Source organism: Somniosus microcephalus, chromosome 4 (genome assembly GCF_052327205.1).
Source record: "Somniosus microcephalus isolate GS21.2 chromosome 4, FLI_Smic_1.0, whole genome shotgun sequence".
In the NCBI taxonomy this organism is placed as follows: domain Eukaryota; kingdom Metazoa; phylum Chordata; class Chondrichthyes; order Squaliformes; family Somniosidae; genus Somniosus; species Somniosus microcephalus.
Genome location: NC_140990.1, coordinates 18613861 through 18628200, shown reverse-complemented (window position 1 = coordinate 18628200; position 14340 = coordinate 18613861). Strand labels below are relative to the sequence as shown.

General features: G+C 53.5%; 1 pseudogene; it reads right to left on the bottom strand.

The window, feature by feature from the left end:
* The window catches only part of LOC147118356 (uncharacterized), an 89456-nt pseudogene extending 75491 nt beyond the window's left edge, over positions 1-13965 (bottom strand).
* Between the last annotated feature and the right edge of the window lie 375 nt (positions 13966-14340).

Here is a 14340-nt window from a genome sequence, read left to right as displayed (position 1 = left end):
CTGGGAGTTAATGCCAGGGGTCAGTGAGTGACACTGGGATTTAATGCCAGGGGTCAGTGAGTGACACTGGGAGTTAATGCCAGGGGTCAGTGAGTGACACTGGGAGTTAATGCCAGGTGTCAGTGAGTGACAGTGGGAGTTAATGCCAGGGGTCAGTGAGTGACACTGGGAGTTAATGCCAGGGGTCAGGGAGTGACGCTCGGAGTTAATGCCAGGGGTCAGTGAGTGACACTGGGAGTTAATGCCAGGGGTCAGTGAGAGACACTGGGAGTTAATGCCAGGGGTCAGTGAGTGACACTGGGAGTTAATGCCAAGGGTCAGTGAGTGACACTGGGACTTAATGCCAGGAGTCAGTGAGTGGCACTGGGAGTTAATGCCAGGGGTCAGAGAGAGACACTGGGAGTTAATGCCAGGGGGCAGTGAGTGACACTGGGAGTTAATGTCAGGGGTCAGTGAGTGACACTGGGAGTTAATGCCAGGGGTCAGTGAGTGACAGTGGGTGTTAATGCCAGGGGTCAGTGAGTGACACTGGAAGTTAATGCCAGGGGTCAGTGAGTGACACTGGGAGTTAATGCCAGGGGTCAGTGAGAGACACTGGGAGCTAATGCCAGGTGTCAGTGAGAGACACTGGGTGTTAATCCCAGGGGTCAGTGAGTGACACTGGGAGTTAATGTCAGGGGTCAGTGAGTGACACTGGGAGTTAATGCCAGGGGTCAGTGAGTGTCACTGGGAGTTAATGCCAGGGGTCAGTGAGTGACACTGGGAGTTAATGCCAGGGGTCAGTGAGAGACACTGGGAGTTAATGCCAGGTGTCAGTGAGAGACACTGGGGGTTAATGCCAGGGGTCAGTGAGTGACACTGGGAGTTAATGCCAGGGGTCTGTGAGAGACACTGGGAGTTAAAGCCAGGGTTCAGTGAGTGACACTGGGAGTTAATGCCAGGGGTCAGTGAGTGAGACTGGGAGTTAATGCCAGGGGTCAGTGAGTGACACTGGGAGTTAATGCCAGGGGTCAGTGAGTGACACTGGGAGTTAATGCCAGTGGTTAGTGAGTGACACTGGGAGTTAATGCCAGAGGTCAGTGAGTGACACTGGGAGATAATGCCGGGGGTCAGTGAGTGACACTGGGAATTAATGCCTGGGGTCAGTGAGTGACCCTGGGAGTTAATGCCAGGGGTCTGTGAGTGACACTGGGAGTTAATGCCAGGGGTCAGTGAGTGACACTGGGATTTAATGCCAGGGGTCAGTGAGTGACACTGGGAGTTAATGCCAGGGGTCAGTGAGTGACACTGGGAGTAAATGCCAGGGGTCAGCGAGTGACACTGGGAGTTAATGCCAGGGGTCTGAGAGTGACACTGGGAGTTAATCTCAGGGGTCAGTAAGAGACACAGGGAGTTAATGCCAGGGGTCAGTGAGAGACACTGGGAGTTGATGCCAGGGGTCAGTGAGAGACACTTGGAGTTAATGCCAGGGGTCAGTGAGAGACACTGGGAGTTAATGCCAGGGGTCAGTGAGTGACACTGGGAGTTAATGCCAGGGGTCAGTGAGAGACACTGGGAGTTAATGCCAGGGGTCTGTGAGTGACACTGGGAGTTAATGCCAGGGGTCAGTGAGTGACACTGGGATTTAATGCCAGGGGTCAGTGAGTGACACTGGGAGTTAATGCCAGGGGTCAGTGAGTGACACTGGGAGTTAATGCCAGGTGTCAGTGAGTGACAGTGGGAGTTAATGCCAGGGGTCAGTGAGTGACACTGTGAGTTAATGCCAGGGGTCAGGGAGTGACGCTCGGAGTTAATGCCTGGGATCAGTGAGTGACACTGGGAGTTAATGCCAGGTGTCAGTGAGAGACACTGGGAGTTAATGCCTGCCGTCAGTGAGTGACACTGGGAGTTAATGCCAGGGGTCAGTGAGTGACACTGGGAGTTAATGCCAGGGGTCAGTGAGAGACATTGGGAGTTAATGCCAGGGGTCAGTAAGTGACACTGGGAGTTAATGCCAAGGGTCAGTGAGTGACACTGGGACTTAATGCCAGGAGTCAGTGAGTGGAAATGGGAGTTAATGCCAGGGGTCAGTGAGAGACACTGGGAGTTAATGTCAGGGGTCAGTGAGTGACACTGGGAGTTAATGCCAGGGGTCAGTGAGTGACAGTGGGTGTTAATGCCAGGGGTCATTGAGTGACACTGGGAGTTAATGCCAGGGGTCAGTGAGAGACACTGGGAGTTAATGTCAGGGGTCAGTGAGTGACACTGGGAGTTAATGTCAGGGTTCAGTGAGTGACACTGGGAGTTAATGTCAGGGGTCAGTGAGTGACACTGGGAGTTAATGCCAGGGGTCAGTGAGAAACACTGGGAGTTAATGTCAGGGGTCAGTGAGTGACACTGGGAGTTAATGTCAGGGGTCAGTGAGTGACACTGGGAGTTAATGCCAGGGGTCAGTGAGTGTCACTGGGAGTTAATGCCAGGGGTCAGTGAGTGACACTGGGAGTTAATGCCAGGGGTCAGTGAGAGACACTGGGAGTTAATGCCAGGTGTCAGTGAGAGACACTGGGAGTTAATGCCAGGGGTCTGTGAGAGACACTGGGAGTTAATGCCAGGGGTCAGTGAGAGACACTGGGAGTTCATGCCAGGGGTCAGTGAGTGACACTGGGAGTTAATGCCAGGGGTCAGTGAGAGAAACTGGGAGGTAATGCCAGTGGTTAGTGAGTGACATTGGGAGTTAATGCCAGGGGTCTGTGAGAGACACTGGGAGTTAATGCCTGGGGTCATTGAGTGACACTGGGAAATAATGCCAGAGGTCAGTTAGTGACACTGGGAGTTAATGCCAGGGGTCTGTGAGAGACACTGGGAGTTAAAGCCAGGGTTCAGTGAGTGACACTGGGAGTTAATGCCAGGGGTCAGTGATTGACACTGGCAGTTAATGCCAGGTGTCAGTGAGTGACACTGGGAGATAATGCCAGGGGTCAGTGAGAGACACTGGGAGTTAATGCCAGGGGTCTGTGAGTGACACTGGGAGTTAATGCCAGGGGTCAGTGAGTGACACTGGGATTTAATGCCAGGGGTCAGTGAGTGACACTGGGAGTTAATGCCAGGGGTCAGTGAGTGACACTGGGAGTTAATGCCAGGTGTCAGTGAGTGACAGTGGGAGTTAATGCCAGGGGTCAGTGAGTGACACTGGGAGTTAATGCCAGGGGTCAGGGAGTGACGCTCGGAGTTAATGCCTGGGATCAGTGAGTGACACTGGGAGTTAATGCCAGGGTTCAGTGAGAGACACTGGGAGTTAATGCCTGCCGTCAGTGAGTGACACTGGGAGTTAATGCCAGGGGTCAGTGAGTGACACTGGGAGTTAATGCCAGGGGTCAGTGAGAGACATTGGGAGTTAATGCCAGGGGTCAGTGAGTGACACTGGGAGTTAATGACAAGGGTCAGTGAGTGACACTGGGACTTAATGCCAGGAGTCAGTGAGTGGCACTGGGAGTTAATGCCAGGGGTCAGTGAGAGACACTGGGAGTTAATGCCAGGGTTCAGTGAGTGACACTGGGAGTTAATGTCAGGGGTCAGTGAGTGACACTGGGAGTTAATGCCAGGGGACAGTGAGTGACAGTGGGTGTTAATGCCAGGGGTCAGTGAGTGACACTGGAAGTTAATGCCAGGGGCCAGTGAGTGACACTGGGAGTTAATGCCAGGGGTCAGTGAGAGACACTGGGAGTTAATGCCAGGTGTCAGTGAGAGACACTGGGTGTTAATCCCAGGGGTCTGTGAGTGACACTGGAATTAATGTCAGGGGTCAGTGAGTGACACTGGGAGTTAATGCCAGGGGTCAGTGAGTGTCACTGGGAGTTAATGCCAGGGGTCAGTGAGTGACACTGGGAGTTAATGCCAGGGGTCAGTGAGAGACACTGGGAGTTAATGCCAGGTGTCAGTGAGAGACACTGGGAGTTAATGCCAGGGGTCAGTGAGTGACACTGGGAGTTAATGCCAGGGGTCAGTGAGAGACACTGGGAGTTAATGCCAGGGGTCAGTGAGAGACACTGGGAGTTAATGCCAGGGGTCAGTGAGTGACACTGGGAGTTAATGCCAGGGGTCAGTGAGAGAAACTGGGAGGTAATGCCAGTGGTCAGTGAGTGACACTGGGAGTTAATGCCAGGGGTCTGTGAGAGACACTGGGAGTTAATGCCTGGGGTCATTGAGTGACACTGGGAAATAATGCCAGGGTTCAGTTAGTGACACTGGGCGTTAAAGCCAGGGGTCTGTGAGAGACACTGGGAGTTAAAGCCAGGGTTCAGTGAGTGACACTGGGAGTTAATGCCAGGGGTCAGTGAGTGACACTGGGAGTTAATGCCACGGGTCAGTGAGTGAAACTGGGAGTTAATGCCAGGGGTCAGTGAGTGACACTGGGAGTTAATGCCAGTGGTTAGTGAGTGACACTGGGAGTTAATGCCAGAGGTCAGTGAGTGACACTGGGAGTTAATGCCGGGGGTCAGTGAGTGACACTGGGAGTTAATGCCTGGGGTCAGTGAGTGACCCTGGGAGTTAATGCCAGGGGTCTGTGAGTGACACTGGGAGTTAATGCCAGGGGTCAGTGAGTGACACTGGGATTTAATGCCAGGGGTCAGTGAGTGACACTGGGAGTTAATGCCAGGGGTCAGTGAGTGACACTGGAAGTAAATGCCAGAGGTCAGCGAGTGACACTGGGAGTTAATGCCAGGGGTCTGAGAGTGACACTGGGAGTTAATCTCAGGGGTCAGTGAGAGACACAGGGAGTTAATGCCAGTGGTCAGTGAGAGACACTGGGAGTTGATGCCAGGGGTCAGTGAGAGACACTTGGAGTTAATGCCAGGGGTCAGTGAGAGACACTGGGAGTTAATGCCAGGTGTCAGTGAGACACACTGGGAGTTAATGCCAGTGGTTAGTGAGTGACACTGGGAGTTAATGCCAGAGGTCAGTGAGTGACACTGGGAGTTAATGCCGGGGGTCAGTGAGTGACACTGGGAGTTAATGCCTGGGGTCAGTGAGTGACCCTGGGAGTTAATGCCAGGGGTCTGTGAGTGACACTGGGAGTTAATGCCAGGGGTCAGTGAGTGACACTGGGATTTAATGCCAGGGGTCAGTGAGTGACACTGGGAGTTAATGCCAGGGGTCAGTGAGTGACACTGGGAGTAAATGCCAGGGGTCAGCGAGTGACACTGGGAGTTAATGCCAGGGGTCTGAGAGTGACACTGGGAGTTAATCTCAGGGGTCAGTGAGAGACACAGGGAGTTAATGCCAGTGGTCAGTGAGAGACACTGGGAGTTGATGCCAGGGGTCAGTGAGAGACACTTGGAGTTAATGCCAGGGGTCAGTGAGAGACACTGGGAGTTAATGCCAGGGGTCAGTGAGTGACACTGGTAGTTAATGCCAGGGGTCAGTGAGAGACACTGGGAGTTAATGCCAGGGCTCTGTGAGTGACACTGGGAGTTAATGCCAGGGGTCAGTGAGTGACACTGGGATTTAATGCCAGGGGTCAGTGAGTGACACTGGGAGTTAATGCCAGGGGTCAGTGAGTGACACTGGGAGTTAATGCCAGGTGTCAGTGAGTGACAGTGGGAGTTAATGCCAGGGGTCTGTGAGAGACACTGGGAGTTAATGCCAGGGGTCTGTGAGAGACACTGGGAGTTAATGCCAGGGGTCAGTGAGAGACACTGGGAGTTAATGCCAGGGGTCAGTGGGTGACACTGGGAGTTAATGCCAGGGGTCAGTCAGTGACACTGGGAGTTAATGCCAGGGGTCAGTGAGTGACACTGGGAGTTAAAGCCAGGGGTCAGTGAGTGACACTGGGAATTAATCTCAGGGGTCAGTGAGAGACACAGGGAGTTAATGCCAGGGGTCAGTGAGTGACAGTGGGAGTTAATGCCAGGGGTCAGTGAGTGACACTGGGAGTTAATGCCAGGGGTCTGGGAGTGACACTCGGAGTTAATGCCAGGTGTCAGTGAGTGACACTGGGAGTTAATGCCAGGGGTCAGTGAGTGACACTGGGAGTTAATGCCAGGTGTCAGTGAGTGACAGTGGGAGTTAATGCCAGGGGTCAGAGAGTGACACTGGGAGTTAATGCCAGGGGTCAGTGAGAGACACTGGGAGTTAATGCCAGGGGTCTGTGAGTGACACTGGGAGTTAATGCCAGGGGTCAGTGAGTGACACTGGGAGTTAATGCCAGGGGTCAGTGAGTGACACTGGGAGTTAATGCCAGGGGTCAGTGAGAGACACTGGGAGTTAATGCCAGGGGTCTGTGAGTGACACTGGGAGTTAATGCCAGGGGTCAGTGAGTGACACTGGGAGTTAATGCCAGGGGTCAGTGAGTGACACTGGGAGTTAATGCCAGGTGTCAGTGAGTGACAGTGGGAGTTAATGCCAGGGGTCAGTGAGTGACACTGGGAGTTAATGCCAGGGGTCAGGGAGTGACGCTCGGAGTTAATGCCTGGGATCAGTGAGTGACACTGGGAGTTAATGCCAGGGGTCAGTGAGAGACACTGGGAGTTAATGCCTGCCGTCAGTGAGTGACACTGGGAGTTAATGCCAGGGGTCAGTGAGTGACACTGGGAGTTAATGCCAGGGGTCAGTGAGAGACATTGGGAGTTAATGCCAGGGGTCAGTGAGTGACACTGGGAGTTAATGCCAAGGGTCAGTGAGTGACACTGGGACTTAATGCCAGGAGTCAGTGAGTGGCACTGGGAGTTAATGCCAGGGGTCAGTGAGAGACACTGGGAGTTAATGCCAGGGGTCAGTGAGTGACACTGGGAGTTAATGTCAGGGGTCAGTGAGTGACACTGGGAGTTAATGCCAGGGGTCAGAGAGAGACACTGGGAGTTAATGCCAGGGGTCCGTGAGAGACACTGGGAGTGAATGCCAGGGTTCAGTGAGTGACACTGGGAGTTAATGCCAGGGGTCAGTGAGAGACACTGGGAGTTAATGCCAGGGGTCAGTGAGAGACACTGCGAGTTAATGCCAGTGATCAGTGAGAGACACTGGGAGTTAATGCCAGGGGTCAGTGAGAGACACTGGGAGTTAATGCCAGGGGTCAGTGAGTGACACTGGGAGTAAATGCCAGGAGTCAGTGAGTGTCACTTGGAGCTAATGCCAGGGGTCAGTGAGTGACACTGGGAGTTAATGCCAGGGGTCAATGAGTGACACTGGGAGTTAATGCCAGGGGTCAGTGACTGATACTGGGAGTTAATGCCAGGGGTCAGAGAGTGACACTGGGAGTTAATGCCAGGGGTCAGTCAGTGACACTGGGAGTTAATGCCAGGGGTCAGTGAGTGACACTGGGAGTTAATGCCAGGGGTCAGTCAGTGACACTGGGAGTTAATGCCAGGGGTCAGTGAGTGACACTGGGAGTTAAAGCCAGGGGTCAGTGAGTGACACTGGGAGTTAATGCCAGGGGTCAGCGAGTGACACTGGGAGTTAATTCCAGGGGTCAGTGAGTGACACTGGGAATTAATCTCAGGGGTCAGTGAGAGACACAGGGAGTTAATGCCAGGGGTCAGTGAGTGACAGTGGGAGTTAATGCCAGGGGTCAGTGAGTGACACTGGGAGTTAATGCCAGGGGTCTGGGAGTGACACTCGGAGTTAATGCCAGGGGTCAGTGAGTGACACTGGGAGTTAATGCCAGGGGTCAGTGAGTGACACTGGGAGTTAATGCCAGGTGTCAGTGAGTGACAGTGGGAGTTAATGCCAGGGGTCAGTGAGTGACACTGGGAGTTAATGCCAGGGGTCAGGGAGTGACGCTCGGAGTTAATGCCTGGGATCAGTGAGTGACACTGGGAGTTAATGCCAGGGGTCAGTGAGAGACACTGGGAGTTAATGCCTGCCGTCAGTGAGTGACACTGGGAGTTAATGCCAGGGGTCAGTGAGTGACACTGGGAGTTAATGCCAGGGGTCAGTGAGAGACATTGGGAGTTAATGCCAGGGGTCAGTGAGTGACACTGGGAGTTAATGCCAAGGGTCAGTGAGTGACACTGGGACTTAATGCCAGGAGTCAGTGAGTGGCACTGGGAGTTAATGCCAGGGGTCAGTGAGAGACACTGGGAGTTAATGCCAGGGGTCAGTGAGTGACACTGGGAGTTAATGTCAGGGGTCAGTGAGTGACACTGGGAGTTAATGCCAGGGGTCAGTGAGTGACAGTGGGTGTTAATGCCAGGGGTCTGTGAGTGACACTGGGAGTTAATGTCAGGGGTCAGTGAGTGACACTGGAAGTTAATGCCAGGGTCAGTGAGTGACACTGGGAGTTAATGCCAGGGGTCAGTGAGAGACACTGGGAGTTAATGCCAGGTGTCAGTGAGAGACACTGGGTGTTAATCCCAGGGGTCAGTGAGTGACACTGGGAGTTAATGTCAGGGGTCAGTGAGTGACACTGGGAGTTAATGCCAGGGGTCATTGAGTGTCACTGGGAGTTAATGCCAGGGGTCAGTGAGTGACACTGGGGGTTAATGCCAGGGGTCAGTGAGTGTCACTGGGAGTTAATGCCAGGGGTCAGTGAATGACACTGGGAGTTAATGCCAGGGGTCAGTGAGAGACACTGGGAGTTAATGCCAGGTGTCAGTGAGAGACACTGGGAGTTAATGCCAGGGGTCTGTGAGAGACACTGGGAGTTAATGCCAGGGGTCAGTGAGAGACACTGGGAGTTAATGCCAGGGGTCAGTGAGTGACACTGGGAGTTAATGCCGGGGGTCAGTGAGTGACACTGGGAGTTAATGCCTGGGGTCAGTGAGTGACCCTGGGAGTTAATGCCAGGGGTCTGTGAGTGACACTGGGAGTTAATGCCAGGGGTCAGTGAGTGACACTGGGATTTAATGCCAGGGGTCAGTGAGTGACACTGGGAGTTAATGCCAGGGGTCAGTGAGTGACACTGGGAGTAAATGCCAGGGGTCAGCGAGTGAGACTGGGAGTTAATGCCAGGGGTCTGAGAGTGACACTGGGAGTTAATCTCAGGGGTCAGTGAGAGACACAGGGAGTTAATGCCAGTGGTCAGTGAGAGACACTGGGAGTTGATGCCAGGGGTCAGTGAGAGACACTTGGAGTTAATGCCAGGGGTCAGTGAGAGACACTGGGAGTTAATGCCAGGGGTCAGTGAGTGACACTGGGAGTTAATGCCAGGGGTCAGTGAGAGACACTGGGAGTTAATGCCAGGGGTCTGTGAGTGACACTGGGAGTTAATGCCAGGGGTCAGTGAGTGACACTGGGATTTAATGCCAGGGGTCAGTGAGTGACACTGGGAGTTAATGCCAGGGGTCAGTGAGTGACACTGGGAGTTAATGCCAGGTGTCAGTGAGTGACAGTGGGAGTTAATGCCAGGGGTCAGTGAGTGACACTGGGAGTTAATGCCAGGGGTCAGGGAGTGACGCTCGGAGTTAATACCTGGGATCAGTGAGTGACACTGGGAGTTAATGCCAGGGGTCAGTGAGAGACACTGGGAGTTAATGCCTGCCGTCAGTGAGTGACACTGGGAGTTAATGCCAGGGGTCAGTGAGTGACACTGGGAGTTAATGCCAGGTGTCAGTGAGAGACATTGGGAGTTAATGCCAGGGGTCAGTGAGTGACACTGGGAGTTAATGCCAAGGGTCAGTGAGTGACACTGGGACTTAATGCCAGGAGTCAGTGAGTGGCACTGGGAGTTAATGCCAGGGGTCAGTGAGAGACACTGGGAGTTAATGCCAGGGGTCAGTGAGTGACACTGGGAGTTAATGTCAGGGGTCAGTGAGTGACACTGGGAGTTAATGCCAGGGGTCAGTGAGTGACAGTGGGTGTTAATGCCAGGGGTCAGTGAGTGACACTGGAAGTTAATGCCAGGGTCAGTGAGTGACACTGGGAGTTAATGCCAGGGGTCAGTGAGAGACACTGGGAGTTAATGCCAGGTGTCAGTGAGAGACACTGGGTGTTAATCCCAGGGGTCAGTGAGTGACACTGGGAGTTAATGTCAGGGGTCAGTGAGTGTCACTGGGAGTTAATGCCAGGGGTCAGTGAGTGACACTGTGAGTTAATGCCAGGGGTCAGTGAGAGACACTGGGAGTTAATGCCAGGTGTCAGTGAGAGACACTGGGAGTTAATGCCAGGGGTCTGTGAGAGACACTGGGAGTTAATGCCAGGGGTCAGTGAGAGACACTGGGAGTTAATGCCAGGGGTCAGTGAGTGACACTGGGAGTTAATGCCAGGGGTCAGTGAGAGAAACTGGGAGGTAATGCCAGTGGTCAGTGAGTGACACTGGGAGTTAATGCCAGGGGTCTGTGAGAGACACTGGGAGTTAATGCCTGGGGTCATTGAGTGACACTGGGAAATAATGCCAGGGGTCAGTTAGTGACACTGGGAGTTAATGCCAGGGGTCTGTGAGAGACACTGGGAGTTAAAGCCAGGGTTCAGTGAGTGACACTGGGAGTTAATGCCAGGGGTCAGTGAGTGACACTGGCAGTTAATGCCAGGGGTCAGTGAGTGACACTGGGAGTTAATGCCAGGGGTCAGTGAGAGACACTGGGAGTTAATGCCAGGGGTCTGTGAGTGACACTGGGAGTTAATGCCAGGGGTCAGTGAGTGACACTGGGATTTAATGCCAGGGGTCAGTGAGTGACACTGGGAGTTAATGCCAGGGGTCAGTGAGTGACACTGGGAGTTAATGCCAGGTGTCAGTGAGTGACAGTGGGAGTTAATGCCAGGGGTCAGTGAGTGACACTGGGAGTTAATGCCAGGGGTCAGGGAGTGACGCTCGGAGTTAATGCCTGGGATCAGTGAGTGACACTGGGAGTTAATGCCAGGGGTCAGTGAGAGACACTGGGAGTTAATGCCTGCCGTCAGTGAGTGACACTGGGAGTTAATGCCAGGGGTCAGTGAGTGACACTGGGAGTTAATGCCAGAGGTCAGTGAGAGACATTGGGAGTTAATGCCAGGGGTCAGTGAGTGACACTGGGAGTTAATGACAAGGGTCAGTGAGTGACACTGGGACTTAATGCCAGGAGTCAGTGAGTGGCACTGGGAGTTAATGCCAGGGGTCAGTGAGAGACACTGGGAGTTAATGCCAGGGGTCAGTGAGTGACACTGGGAGTTAATGTCAGGGGTCAGTGAGTGACACTGGGAGTTAATGCCAGGGGTCAGTGAGTGACAGTGGGTGTTAATGCCAGGGGTCAGTGAGTGACACTGGAAGTTAATGCCAGGGGTCAGTGAGTGACACTGGGAGTTAATGCCAGGGGTCAGTGAGAGACACTGGGAGTTAATGCCAGGTGTCAGTGAGAGACACTGGGTGTTAATCCCAGGGGTCAGTGAGTGACACTGGGAGTTAATGTCAGGGGTCAGTGAGTGACACTGGGAGTTAATGCCAGGGGTCAGTGGGTGTCACTGGGAGTTAATGCCAGGGGTCAGTGAGTGACAGTGGGAGTTAATGCCAGGGGTCAGTGAGAGACACTGGGAGTTAATGCCAGGTGTCAGTGAGAGACACTGGGAGTTAATGCCAGGGGTCTGTGAGAGACACTGGGAGTTAATGCCAGGGGTCAGTGAGTGACACTGGGAGTTAATGCCAGGGGTCAGTGAGAGAAACTGTGAGGTAATGCCAGTGGTCAGTGAGTGACACTGGGAGTTAATGCCAGGGGTCTGTGAGAGACACAGGGAGTTAATGCCTGGGGGCATTGAGTGACACTGGGAAATAATGCCAGGGGTCAGTTAGTGACACTGGGAGTTAATGCCAGGGTTCTGTGAGAGACACTGGGAGTTAAAGCCAGGGTTCAGTAAGTGACACTGGGAGTTAATGCCAGGGGTCAGTGAGTGACACTGGGAGTTAATGCCTGGGGTCAGTGAGTGACACTGGGAGTTTATGCCAGGGGTCAGTGAGAGACACTGGGAGTTAATGCCAGGGGTCAGTGAGAGACACTGGGAGTTAATGTCAGGGGTCAGTGAATGACACTGGGTGTTAATGCCAGGGGTCAGTGAGTGACACTGGGAGTTAATGCCAGGGGTCAGTGAGAGACACTGGGAGTTAATGCCAGGTGTCAGTGAGAGACACTGGGAGTTAATGCCAGGGGTCTGTGAGAGACACTGGGAGTTAATGCCAGGGGTCAGTGAGAGACACTGGGAGTTAATGCCAGGGGTCAGTGAGTGACACTGGGAGTTAATGCCAGTGGTCAGTGAGAGAAACTGGGAGGTAATGCCAGTGGTCAGTGAGTGACACTGGGAGTTAATGCCAGGGGTCTGTGAGAGACACTGGGAGTTAATGCCTGGGGTCATTGAGTGACACTGGGAAATAATGCCAGGGGTCAGTTAGTGACACTGGGAGTTAATGCCAGGGGTCTGTGAGAGACACTGGGAGTTAAAGCCAGGGTTCAGTGAGTGACACTGGGAGTTAATGCCAGGGGTCAGTGAGTGACACTGGCAGTTAATGCCAGGGGTCAGTGAGTGACACTGGGAGTTAATGCCAGGGGTCAGTGAGAGACACTGGGAGTTAATGCCAGGGGTCTGTGAGTGACACTGGGAGTTAATGCCAGGGGTCAGTGAGTGACACTGGGAGTTAATGCCAGGGGTCAGTGAGTGACACTGGGAGTTAATGCCAGGTATCAGTGAGTGACAGTGGGAGTTAATGCCAGGGGTCAGTGAGTGACACTGGGAGTTAATGCCAGGGGTCAGGGAGTGACGCTCGGAGTTAATGCCTGGGATCAGTGAGTGACACTGGGAGTTAATGCCAGGGGTCAGTGAGAGACACTGGGAGTTAATGCCTGCCGTCAGTGAGTGACACTGGGAGTTAATGCCAGGGGTCAGTGAGTGACACTGGGAGTTAATGCCAGGGGTCAGTGAGAGACATTGGGAGTTAATGCCAGGGGTCAGTGAGTGACACTGGGAGTTAATGCCAAGGGTCAGTGAGTGACACTGGGACTTAATGCCAGGAGTCAGTGAGTGGCACTGGGAGTTAATGCCAGGGGTCAGTGAGAGACACTGGGAGTTAATGCCAGGGGTCAGTGAGTGACACTGGGAGTTAATGTCAGGGGTCAGTGAGTGACACTGGGAGTTAATGCCAGGGGTCAGTGAGAGACACTGGGAGTTAATGCCAGGGGTCCGTGAGAGACACTGGGAGTGAATGCCAGGGTTCAGTGAGTGACACTGGGAGTTAATGCCAGGGGTCAGTGAGAGACACTGGGAGTTAATGCCAGGGGTCAGTGAGAGACACTGCGAGTTAATGCCAGTGATCAGTGAGAGACACTGGGAGTTAATGCCAGGGGTCAGTGAGAGACACTGGGAGTTAATGCCAGGGGTCAGTGAGTGACACTGGGAGTAAATGCCAGGAGTCAGTGAGTGTCACTTGGAGCTAATGCCAGGGGTCAGTGAGTGACACTGGGAGTTAATGCCAGGGGTCAATGAGTGACACTGGGAGTTAATGCCAGGGGTCAGTGACTGACACTGGGAGTTAATGCCAGGGGTCAGAGAGTGACACTGGGAGTTAATGCCAGGGGTCAGTCAGTGACACTGGGAGTTAATGCCAGGGGTCAGTGAGTGACACTGGGAGTTAAAGCCAGGGGTCAGTGAGTGACACTGGGAGTTAATGCCAGGGGTCAGCGAGTGACACTGGGAGTTAATTCCAGGGGTCAGTGAGTGACACTGGGAATTAATCTCAGGGGTCAGTGAGAGACACAGGGAGTTAATGCCAGGGGTCAGTGAGTGACAGTGGGAGTTAATGCCAGGGGTCAGTGAGTGACACTGGGAGTTAATGCCAGGGGTCTGGGAGTGACACTCGGAGTTAATGCCTGGTGTCAGTGTGTGACACTGGGAGTTAATGCCAGGGGTCAGTGAGAGACACTGGGAGTTAATGGCAGCCGTCAGTGAGAGACACTGGGAGTTAATGGCAGGGGTCAGTGAGTGACACTGGGAGTTAATGCCAGGTGTCAGTGAGAGACATTGGGAGTTAATGCCAGGGGTCAGTGAGTGACACTGGGAGATAATGCCAAGGGTCAGTGAATGACACTGGGACATAATGCCAGGAGTCAGTGAGTGACACTGGGAGTTAATGCCAGGGGTCAGTGAGAGACACTGGGAGTTAATGCCAGGGGTCAGTGAGAGACACTGGGAGTTAATGTCAGGGGTCAGTGAATGACACTGGGAGTTAATGCCAGGGGTCAGTGAGTGACAGTGGGTGTTAATGCCAGGGGTCAGTGAGTGACACTGGGAGTTAATGCCAGGGGTCAGTGAGTGACACTGGGTGTTAATGCCAGGGGTCAGTGAGAGACACTGGGAGTTAATGCCAGGGGTCAGAGAGAGACACTGGGTGTTAATCCCAGGGGTCAGTGAGTGACACTGGGAGTTAATGTCAGGGGTCAGTGAGTGACACTTGGAGTTAATGCCAGGGGT